General features: G+C 37.8%; 2 pseudogenes; one reads left to right on the forward strand and one right to left on the reverse strand.

Annotated features, from left to right (window-relative positions):
• Positions 1-1,913: 1,913 nt before the first annotated feature.
• Positions 1,914-3,870, forward strand: LOC148776561 (GTP-binding protein 10 pseudogene; annotated as a pseudogene).
• On the reverse strand, positions 3,775-4,731 carry LOC148776562 (olfactory receptor 11G2-like; annotated as a pseudogene).
• Between the last annotated feature and the right edge of the window lie 7,287 nt (positions 4,732-12,018).

Below are 12,018 nucleotides of genomic sequence, written 5' to 3' on the forward strand. Positions count from 1 at the left end.
AAGGTTGTTATATGTATAAAATAAATGCATATTATATGTATATAATAAATGAAGTGACTGTTCTCAAATTACTCAGTGTGATAACAGTTCCATCAGGTGATTTGGGAGAAAATAAAGTCATTTTGTCAAAATTGGATAAAATTCCATTTCAGTACATGATTTTTGGAGATTTATAATACTTACAATGTTTTGAAGACTTCATGAATTTGCTTACTTTGGTGTAACCCTTTACTTGCTTTATTTAAGAATGGCACTTAAAAAAGCTGAGCAGACAGTTTTTCTCCTTTCCTATTAACTTCACATGGATTATTCCTAGAAAAGCATGTTGGTAAATTTGGAGATAGTTTACATAAGTGGTTTAGCTCAGGATCAGCACTGATAAATTCTTAGAAATAGTAGGACATGTAATTGAAATAAAGGAAGTAGCCTGCAAGGCTGACCTCTGTATGAGAGGAGGTAAGAATTTATTTTATGATTTGGAATGAATGTCCAAATGGTGAGACTGGTCCAGATGGTGAGATTGAGGGAAGTATCTGAGGGAAGTGGTAAAACAAGAGATTGTTTATTGAGTAGATAGACTTTGCTTGTATCCTTGTAAATAATCTCCTAAAATAAACTAGACAAATTTGAAGTTTAGATTTCACTATATCCTTAATTCATAAAGTCCTGAATTAAGCAAAAGTTACTAAAAAACTTGAATTTTATTTCGTTTTAATTAATTAATTAATTTCATTCCATTTTAAGTGTCAGCAGCCTGAATTACGAGGTGTTTCTGATACGTAAAGTGTGAGATGCAAAAAGCCTAGTTAATTATTATCGCAAAATCGGTTACAAATGCAGAAACCACACACCTTTGGAAGCAACAGTACATTTTATTCACTACACATTCTCATCTCTTTTCCCTATCTGCTTTAAGAAAGCTAGATGACTGTAGGGTGAGCAAACCATAAGCACCCAGAAGGAAATAATAGTTAAAATAATCAGGGAAACAGCATCTTATGTTAAAGATATTTTGGATGATGTTCTTAATTAAGCATTTTTACTTAGGTAGATAATTTGTCCAGGCAATTGTTCACCCATTCAGTCCACTTTGTGAAATAGGACAGAAAAAACTTGCTATAGAACCCCCAGAAGTTCTGACCGTCCTTGTCCAGACAACCTCAGATTCTTGGGTCTTTCTTAAAGGAAGTCCAATTACAGTTGTACTTCACTTTGTGGAATAGATGATTTTCTGAAGGCTATAAATGTGGCTCCCTAAATTACACTTTATTTCTCTGTTATATTCTTAGAATCATCTTTAAAAAATACGTGCTAGTGGTGAAAATAAAATGCATAAACAAACCAACATTTGTAACTATATATTTTAAAAAGATCTTTAGACACATTTTAGATAATACTTAATATGTCACATGGCAAAAATACCGAAATAAAATATGGTCCTACAGCATGTCAATTGACACTGGATTTGCAGCAAAGAGAGAAGTCCTGACTAATGCCCTTTACATTTAGCATATATCTTAACTTTATTGAATAAACACGAGCCACTAAGTTCCTAATTCTTATTTTGAGTACTTTCTGACTTACTACTTAATATGCATCTAAGGCTGTTTGTTTCTTTACGATCCTTAGAGTAGAAACAGGAATTATTCTTTGGAAGAGAGTAAAAAGATCACACCTGTACAGCTGTACTTTTTTCATACGGTAATCCTTACATTCTGTGACTACCAGTGGAGAAGATGTTGCAGTGTAAATACCAAAACAAGTTTATGAATCCTCTTGAATCCTTATATGTTGCTTCAATTCTGAAACACAAAGCAGATTTATACTTCCTTTTAGAAGCTTGGTTATGATGACAAGTTCAATTTTCTTAAGACAATTTTATTTCTTAAAAATGACTAATCCGCTTTGCAGGCATGGTGCGCTGCAGTTGCATGCTGTTCAGAAAGTATGGAAACTTCATTGATAACCTGAGACTCTTCACCAAGGGAGGAAGTGGTGGAATGGGCTACCCTCGTTTAGGTGGAGAAGGTGGAAAAGGTGGTGACGTCTGGATTGTAGCCCATAACAAAATGACTTTAAAACAACTTAAGGATAAATATCCTCAGAAACGGTTTGTGGCTGGAGAAGGAGCAAACAGTCGAGTTAGTGCACTGAAAGGCTCCAAAGGGAAAGACTGTGAAATTCCTGTCCCTGTGGGTGTTTCAGTAACTGATGACAGTGGTAACGTTATAGATTCCCAAATGCTGGAAAATCCTCTTTGCTAAGTAAGATTTCTTATGCAAAACCTGCAATTGCAGATTATGCTTTTACAACAATAAAGCCTGAACTTGGAAAAATTATATATAGTGATTTCAAACAGATATCAGTAGCTGATCTTCCTGGTTTAATAGAAGGAGCACATATGAACAAAGGAATGGGCCACAAATTCCTCAAGCATATAGAAAGAACTAAACAACTGCTTTTTGTTGTTGATATTTCTGGATTTCAGCTTTCTTCCCAAACTCATTACAGAACTGCTTTTGAAACCATAATACTGCTTTCAAAAGAGTTAGAGTTGTACAAAGAGGAACTTCAGACAAAATCTGCACTCTTAGCAGTAAATAAAATGGACTTGCCAGATGCACAGGATAAGTTCCATGTACTAATGAACCAACTCCAGAATCCTAAAGAATTTTTGCATTTATTTGAAAAACACATGATTCCAGAGAGGACTGTGGAATTCCAACACATCATCCCCATCTCTGCAGTTACTGGAGAAGGAATCGATGAACTAAAGAACTGTGTAAGGAAATCTCTGGATGAACACGCCAACCAGGAAAATGATGCATATCATAAGAAGCAGTTGCTTAATCTACATATTTCCAATACAATATCTTATAGTGAGCCACCATCAAAGAATGCTGTTTCTAGTCCTAGAATGGATGTAACTTAAATATATGAAAAGTGATACTGAAATTGTGTTCATTTGAAAGCTCTTTGACATTTTTTAGAATGTTGGTTGTTACTAACCTGCTGTATATACCATCATTCAAGAACCATATTTTTAAAGATGTTTTGTAGTTAAGTTTGTCAACAGATAAAAAAATAACCAAGGGTTAAAAATGACAGTTTATAATGTTATGGCCATCCACGTGTAATAACATCCTATAGTATTCTATCTGTATGTCTCTGCTGCTGCTGCTGAATCACTTCAGTCGTATCCGACTCTGTGTGACCCCATAGACGGAAACCCACCCGGCCCTGGGATTCTCCAGGCAAGAACACTGGAGTGGGTTGCCATTTCCTTCTCCAATGTGTGAAAGTGAAAGTGAAGTCGCTCAGTCGTGTCCGACCCTTAGCGACCCCATGGACTGCAGCCTACCAGGCTCCTCTATCCATGGGATTTTCTAGGCAAGAGTACTGGAGTGGCTCTAGTGAGATAATTTTTAAGATTATAAAACAGGGTTCCTTATGAGCAACTAGGTTTTATTTGTTTGTTTTTGAGTTTGTCATTACCTGGTTCTCCTAAATTTGTAATAGTTCTTTTTTTTTTTTTTTGAACAACCTCAAACTCCTGATTTTGAACATATTCACTGATAATAAAGATCACTGATAATCAGCAAAAAAAAAAAAAAAAGACTAATCCATCATGTAGTGGGTGACTTTTATGATAATAGTAGGCTTTATTGTAATAGTTCCTTAACCAAAATTATTATTAAATTTTCTAGAAAACCATCCTGTTCGTGTCTTATTCAGATAGCTTGTGTTGCAACTTAGTTCACTATGACTTCTGATTTATGTTTTAAGAACAGATATTTCAGCCCAAAAGACTTTCCTTAGAGCAGCCTTCATCTCACTGTTCCTGAGGCTATAAATTAGAGGATTGCAGAGGGGTGTTATTACAGAATAAAATAAGGTCACAATTTTTTGCACTTTCACTGGGTGTCCTGATCCAGGACTAACATATATCACCATAACAGAGCAAAAAAACAGAATTACCACAGCCAGGTGAGAAGCACCAGTGGAGAAAGCCTTGCGTTTGCTGGCTTCTGAGGGCATCCTTACCACAGCCAGAATCACCAGCACATAGAAGCAAAGGAGGAAGAAAGGTGCGAGTCATGAAAACAGCATTGAAAGTAGAGTAAATGAGTTGTGTGGTGCTGTCTTCAGAACAGGACAGCATCATCAATGGGACAGGATCACACATAAAGTGGTCGATGATATTTGGGTTGCAAAAGGGCAACTGTGAAATGAGAACAACAGGGGTTAGGAAGAGAATGAACCCACAGGATCACCCAAAGATGATGATGGCAGTGTAGAGCTCTTTAGTCATGATGCGTGGGTAATGCAGAGGATGGCAGATGGCAAGATACCTGTCAAAGGCCATGATGCAAAGGTAGAAGCCCTCGTCACACCCAAAAGAGAACAAGTAGGACTGTGCAAAACAGCTCACGAAGGAGATGGACTTGCTTGAGGATAGAAAGTTGGCCAACATATTAGGGACGGTTGTGGTGACATAACATATTTCCAGGAAAGAGAAATTCCCCAAGAAGATGTACATGGGCGTGTGAAGGTGCTGATCCCACCGCACATCTGTGTTCCACATCAGGGTCGGGATATAGGCTACTGAAAAGAGCCCGAAGTAGAGGAGCTGCATTTCTGGGCTTGAGGGAAAGCCCAGCCCAGGAGGATTAAGTGGATAACAAAGTGGGTGGTTTCTCTGCTGGACATATTCATTGGTCTGGAAGACATGGGATGACAGAAGTTACTTAACTTTAACACAGTATACTGATTCTTCCTGAAAAATCCTAGTTTCGTTACCAGTTTGGGTAGATTAAGTAATAAACAATGAGTTTTATTTTAAAGCACCCAAATGGTGATCATCATAACCTATTGCCCAAGAGTATGATTTCATTTGATGATGTTGTTTAATCATGTAGTCATGTCTGACTTTTTTGCTACCTCATGGACTGTAGCCCACCAGGCTCCTCTGTCCATGGGATTTCCCAGACAAGAATACCGGAATGGGTTGTCATTTCCTTTTCCAGGGGTTCTTCCTCCATTGGCAGGTGGATTCTTTACCACTGAGCCACCAGGGAAGCCCTTCATTTTGATAGGATGCAAATAATCATATAAATAAGAACATGGTTTGGCACAATCATTAAACTAGATTGGGATATTGGATAACACTTAAGTGTAAAATTTGTAATTCAGAGTAAGTCACTTAACTTTCTGTGTGTTTTACCATAAAAAAGAATAGTACACACAAACCAGCATATGTGGAATTTCTAAAATATTATGTAAAACTAATTTTTTGTAATTAGTGATATTGATAATAATAGCAAATGAAATTTCAGAAGGTTCTATCTCACTGAGATAACAAAGAATACAGGGAATATTTCTTTTTGTGCTTGTTTATGATATTGTTAAGTAATGATGAAAAGGGCCTCTCTGGTACCAGCACAGGTGGTATATTATATGACTGTACTAAACACGTTTGGCGTATAAGAAATGTGTTTTCTCTGTCCGGCCTGTTGGATTCAGCTCCACAGCACGAGAAGAGCCCTAACCTTTGGCACCTGAATACTGAAAATTTTGATATACTCTCTAGTGAACTTGAGAACTAGATATGCCACTTGGGGCAACGGACCTTAAGGAGAGCAACGACTCAGAGTGACTGATGGACCTTAAGGAGAGCAACTACTCGGAGTGACTGCCCTGTTGAATGTGACTAGACTTGGCCCATTTTGCTGCAAAATAGTTGTGACATAGAGAAAAGATTTTGATTTGTGTGCATGGCATTTCCATTATTTTCATAGCTGCTTTCTATGTTTGGTCTCGTTTTCTCTTTTTTATGCATAACCTCTGAAACATTTTTATACTCATTCTAGGCATCTTCTATTGAGACAATCTTGAGACATGGAATATCTTTCTTAACCATTCTTGCTCCCCTCTTCCCCTAGTTTGTAATTATCGAATCAAAGCTTCATGTCTTGCTTTCTTAGAAGCCTACTGTTGGCTATCATATTTGGAACCTAAAGTGAAAGCACAGCTATTTATGTATTCTCATTGCTCATGGGGCTTTATAGATTTTATCAGGTCTGAATGCAAGCTGGTAGCCAATCTGTTTGTTTCTCATAGCAATCACATTATATCAGGGGGCACACAAGTGCTTCTGTGTGTGTGTGTGTATTTTGTCATCAAAGACAGTCTTCTTTGATCTATTGCAATTGTGAAGCAAGATTTGTAAAAGAAGATTATTTAAGATTTTTATCATGAATAATTGTATGATTTTTCTCAATTGAAGCTTTTGTACAGTAGCTGAGAGAGAATAAAATGTCATCTTGTCTAGAAACTCAAGCTATGGAGCTAGTGAATCTTGGCTTGTCACTATAAATGAGAGGGCCTTTCACTTAAGAACATATAAATTGTACTTACACACATACAGTGAATAAAAATACGCAGGAAAAAGAGAAAAATCATAACATTAAGAGGCAATTCATATGAATAAGCTTCAAAATTACCCTTAGATGTCCACAAATTATTCTGCTGCTTTTATTGAAGAAAAAGCTCAGCTAACACACATCATAGTGGTAGCTTCATAACTCATTTGACTGAATTTTTAAAACTCATTTAATTTTTGTCTTTTATATTGCAATGTGTGTCTTGATACCTTGAAACCCTGTTTGATGATATTGAAATTCCTCATTTTTACTGACAAGGACTTCCCCGATGGCTCAGCAGTAAGGAATCTGTCTGCAATGCAGGAGACACAAGAGATGTGTGTTCAATCCCTGGGTTGAGAAGATCTCTAGCAGGAGGAAATGCCAACCCACTCCAGTATTCTCACCTGGAAAATCCCAAGGACAGAGGAGCCTGGTGGGCTACAGTCTATTGTATTGCAAAGACTCAGAGATGACTGAGTGACTGAGCCTGCAGTGCAATGGCACCCTAACAGTGGCAAGTCAAATCAATGTCAATACTCACCCTGTTTGGGTCTCCTGTTACAGTATTTCTTGGGAATACTAACTGTATAAAGTCACAATCCAAAGGATATCCTACAAATGCAAGAAACAGGAAGCATACAGATGCTGAATGGTGTTTTATCACTTAAGGAAGATACACAAAATTAGTGAGCTTGAGGGCAATATGTGGGTTGGAGAGCTGTGATATCAGAGTGGAATCAGAGATTTGTCATATTATTTCTACTGAACAAAAAACAAAATTCATTATAATATTGGTAATAAATCCACTTCCAGTAATTTACCGTTATACATTTTAAAAATAAAATCCCCAAGTCTCTCTGTAAACAATACCCATTAGTATTTTAAAGGAATCAGAAAATTAGGTGTATTTCCCAAAGCTCAGGAAAATAATAGAAAGTTGATATTTTAAAATTCTCTGTCTGAATTTTATTGTAGTCAGATATTTACATTTAGAACAAGAAGTAAACACTTGTCAGCAAATCCATGTATGCAAAAATCTCAGCATTTGAAATAGGGCATGCAAAACTTTAACTCACTCCTTGGATGTGTGCCAAGAAGAAAAGTCAGAGAGGGGAAATAAAATATTCCCATAGCATGTGAGGGACTTCTGATGAGATGGCCGATCCAGTTTGTAACCTGTCATGAGAAGCAAAGAGTGAATTTTAAAAGAGTTTTTCCTCCCCAGCCTCAAGGGTCATATTTAGATGAAAGCCCAGATGAAGGTGTTGTCTAAATTCATTTCCTTGCATCATGGCCTTTTGAGATTTGGGAGCCATGCCCTGATATTTTGAAAGTATTTGTTCAGCAGATAAGATGGGTTTTGAATTGTCTTTATTTACAATGAAATCCAAGTCCTGCTGTTCCTTGAGGAATAGCGCACTTGCGGAGTAAGTTCTTATCTTCTCTTGAGCTTCCACTAATCAGGTTTTGCAAAAGTTTCCTGGGGAATAATTAAATAATAGCAGTGTTTGCTGTAATAGTTACAATAAAAAGATGTACCATTTGACTCTCTTTCTCTTTTGAAGAAAGAGAAAAACAAATTTTCCTCACTAATATTCTCAAATTTTTTGTTTAGAGACATTTCAGCTGTTATTTTATAATAGTCATTGCAAAGTTGCATTTTCAGGGCTAAGACTGGTATAGGGTTATTCAAGTAAGCAATTGTTTATTAAGTGCTGAACAGGCAGTAAGGATACAGCCTGTTTTTAAAAACAGAAAAAAAATTTCCTGCCTACCTAGAACAATTCAATTGAGGTTGGGGAGCAACAGAAACTAAACAAAATCAGTAAGTGAATAACTGAAATATTAACTTTTTCTTTTCATTCAAGAAAAATGAAACATGGAAGTGGGACGGATTATAAATGGAGTAGTGCTGAGGCAAGCACAACAGGTAGGGATTAAAAGTGGTCCACGCGCAGTTTGGGAAAAAGAAACTAGAGACAGAATTAAAGTTTTAAAGATGGGACTGGGGGGCACTTTGGGGCCTCATCACTTTTATTTAGTGTCTTGGCAAGCAGAAAGTATCTGTTGTGTTACAACGATGTCATTCTCCTGTGTCCCCAGTCACGTTTCCCGTTTATTGATTACTTTAAGCTATCTTTGTTATTTTCTTGTACAAGGATTATCACCTAGCTGGAGGTCATAGACCCGCATATACCTTAGGAAAACATCTTAGTGTGTGCACAAGCAGTGTTCTGAACTTGCGCTGACCCAGCGTTCCAAGTTCCACACTATGTTTTTCCTTAGCTTAGCGGGGTATGACGACCCCAACTAATCAACCCAATGTACTTTTATTTGGGTTATGCTGTATTGCTATATTTAGCTTTTATTCTTTTCCCATGGTGAGTTTCTCATGGCTTAGCCAGAGCAACAGGTGGGTTGACTATTAACCCCTGCGGGGTAGGACTTGTAATTTTAAATATGGTTTAAAAGAAAGCCTATCAGAGAACTTAACATTTGAGCAGAAGCTTGAAAAAAATGTGGGAAAAATCCAAGAGGAGATTGAGAGAGTTTTCAGACAGAAGAAACAGCTAATGCCAGGAAGAAGAATAGGAGTACATTTAGCATGTCAGAGGAAGAGCAGTGAGGGCAGTGTGCTGGAGTAGCATAAACTGGAGAGATGACCACTTTCTAGCACCCAGTTCTATTGTCTCTATTTCATCTTTATGCACTTCTGTACTTCACTGTACTCTTTAAGGGCTTCCCAGGTGGTGATAATGGTAAAGAACCCACCTGCCAATGAAGGAGACATAAGAGACGTGGGTTCAATCCCATGAATGTGGGTTCCCTCCAGGGAAGACCCCCCTGGATGAGGGCATGGCAACCCACTCCTGTTTTCTTGCCTAGAGAATCCCATGGATAGAGGAACCTGGCAGGCTACAGTCCATAGGGTTGCAAAGAGTTGGACACTACCAAAACAACTTAGCATGCACGTACTCTTTAAATTCTTTTTCAGATTTATTGAGATATAATTGACATATTACAATGTATGAGTTTAAGGTGTCAGTCAGTTCAGTCACTCAGCCGTGTCCAACTCCTTGCGACCCCATGAACTGCAGCACACCAGGCCTCCCTGTCCATCACCAACTCCCGAAGTCCACCCAAACCCATGTCCATCGAGTCAGTGATGCCATCCAACCATCTCATCCTCTGTTGTCGCTTCTCCTCCTGCCCTTAATCTTTCCCAGCATCAGGGTCTTTTCAAATGAGTCAGCCCTTCGCATGAGGTGGCCAAAGTATTGGAGTTTCAGCTTTAGCATCAGTCCTTCCAAAGAATACCCAGGGCTAATCTCCTTTAGGATGGACTGGTTGGATGTCCTTGCAGTCCAAGGGACTCTGAAGAGTCTTCTCCAACACCACAGTTCAAAAGCATCAATTTTTCGGTGCTCAGATTTCTTTATAGTCCAACTCTCACATCCATACGTGACCACTGGAAAAACCATAGCCTTAACTAGATGGACCTTTGTTGGCAAAGTAATGTCTCTGCTTTTTAATATACAGTGTATTAATTTGATACACTTATAAACTGCAAAATGATTACCTCCATAACATTAGCTAACACCTCCATCCACTCACATAATTACTGTTTTTCTTTGGTGGCCAGAACATTGAAGATCTTCTCTATCAGCAAATTTAAGTATATAATTCAAATTGTTGACAATAATCACTATGATGTACATTAGATTCTTGAGTTTAACTTTTTAAGATTTTAAATGGAAGTGATATAATGCAGTATTTGTCTTTGACTTACTTCACAAAGCACAATACCCTCAAGGTCCATCTGTGATGCTACAAATGGCTAGACTTCTTTCTTTCTCATGGCTGAATGATATTCTACCATATATATATATATCATATCTTCTTTATCCCTTGGTATGTAGATGGACAATTAGATGTTTCCATTCTTGGCTATTGTCAAAATTGCTGCAATGAACGTGGAGGTTCAGATATCTCTTGGAGATAATGATTTCATTTTCTTTGAATATATACTCAGAAGTGGGGCTGCTGGATCATATGATAGCTGTATTTTTAATTTTTTGAGGAACCTCCACACTGTTTTCCATAGTGGCTGTACCACTTTGCATTCCACTAATAGTGCACAGGGATTCTTTTTTCTCCACATCCTTCCAAACACTTGTTATCTTTTGTCTTTTTGATGATAGCTGTTCTAATAGGTGTGAGATGATATTTCTTGGTTTTGGTTTGTGTTTTCCCTGATTATTAGTGATGTCGAGCACCTCTTTATGTATCAGTTGACCATTTTTATACCTTTCTTGGAAATACATCTATAAATATCTATTTAAAATTTGTTACTTTTTTTCTTGAGTCACATGAGTTCCTTTTATATTTTAGATATTATCAGGTATATGGTTGGCAAATATTTTCTTCTATCACATAGGCTGCCTTTTCATTTTGTTAATTTTTCATCACAGTACAGAAGCTTTTATTTTAGATGTAGTCCCACTTGTTTATTTTTGCTTTTGCTGCTTTGTACAGCACTGGCAGACCAATGCCAAGGAACTTATTTCCCATGTCATCTTCTATGTTTTACAGTTTCAGGAATATCAGGTCATATGTGTATATATATATGTGACCAGCCTAGACAGCATATTAAAAAGCAGAGACACTACTTTGTCAACAAAGGTCCATCTAGTTAAGGCTTTGATTTTTCCAGTAGTCATGTATGGATGTGAGAGTTGGACCATAAAGAAAGCTGAGCTCCGAAAAATTGATGCTTTTGAACTATGGTATTGGAGGAGACTCTTGAGAGTCCCTTGGACTGCAAGGAGATCCAACCAGTCCATCCTAAAGGAAATCAGTCCTGAATGTTCATTGGAAGGACTGATGTTGAAGCTGAAACTTCAATACTTTGGCCACCTAATGCGAAGAGCTGACTTATTTGAAAAGACCCTGGTGCTGGGAAAGATTGAAGGCAGGAGGAGAAGGAGATGACAGAGGATGGGATGGTTGGATGGCATCATCAGGAGTTGGTGATGGACAAGGAGGCCTGGCGTGCTGCAGTCCATGGGGTCTCAAAGAATTGGACATGACTGTGCAACTGAACTGATCTGAATTGATATATATAAATCCATTTCAAGTTGATTTTTATACATGGAATAATAAAAGAATCCAGTTCAGTTTTTTGCATGTGGGTATTCAGTTTTTCAACCCCATTCATCGAAGAATACTCTTGCCTGGAAAATCCCATGGATGGAGGAGCCTGGGAGGCTGCAGTCCATGGGGTCGCAAAGAGTCGAACACGACTGTGCGACTTAACTTTCCTTTTCCTTTCATTGAAGAGACTATCTTTTTCCCGTTATATATTCCTGGTGCCCTTGTCCTAGATTAGATGACATTATATGCATACATCCCACCAGGCTCCTGGGGAGGCAGAACTGCTCCCACACTGTGCCAGGGCGGAGGAGGAGCCAAATGAAAGGTTACTTTAGGATCATATCCAGGACAGTGGTTGAATTAATCTTCTGTGCCAGATGTTTTATTTTTGTCTTTTTTTTTTTAATTTTGTTTTTCTTTTATGAAAAATTTTTATTGG

Source organism: Moschus berezovskii, chromosome 9, assembly GCF_049115385.1.
Source record: "Moschus berezovskii isolate FMDL1 chromosome 9, NW_MosBer_1.0, whole genome shotgun sequence".
NCBI lineage: Eukaryota > Metazoa > Chordata > Mammalia > Artiodactyla > Moschidae > Moschus > Moschus berezovskii.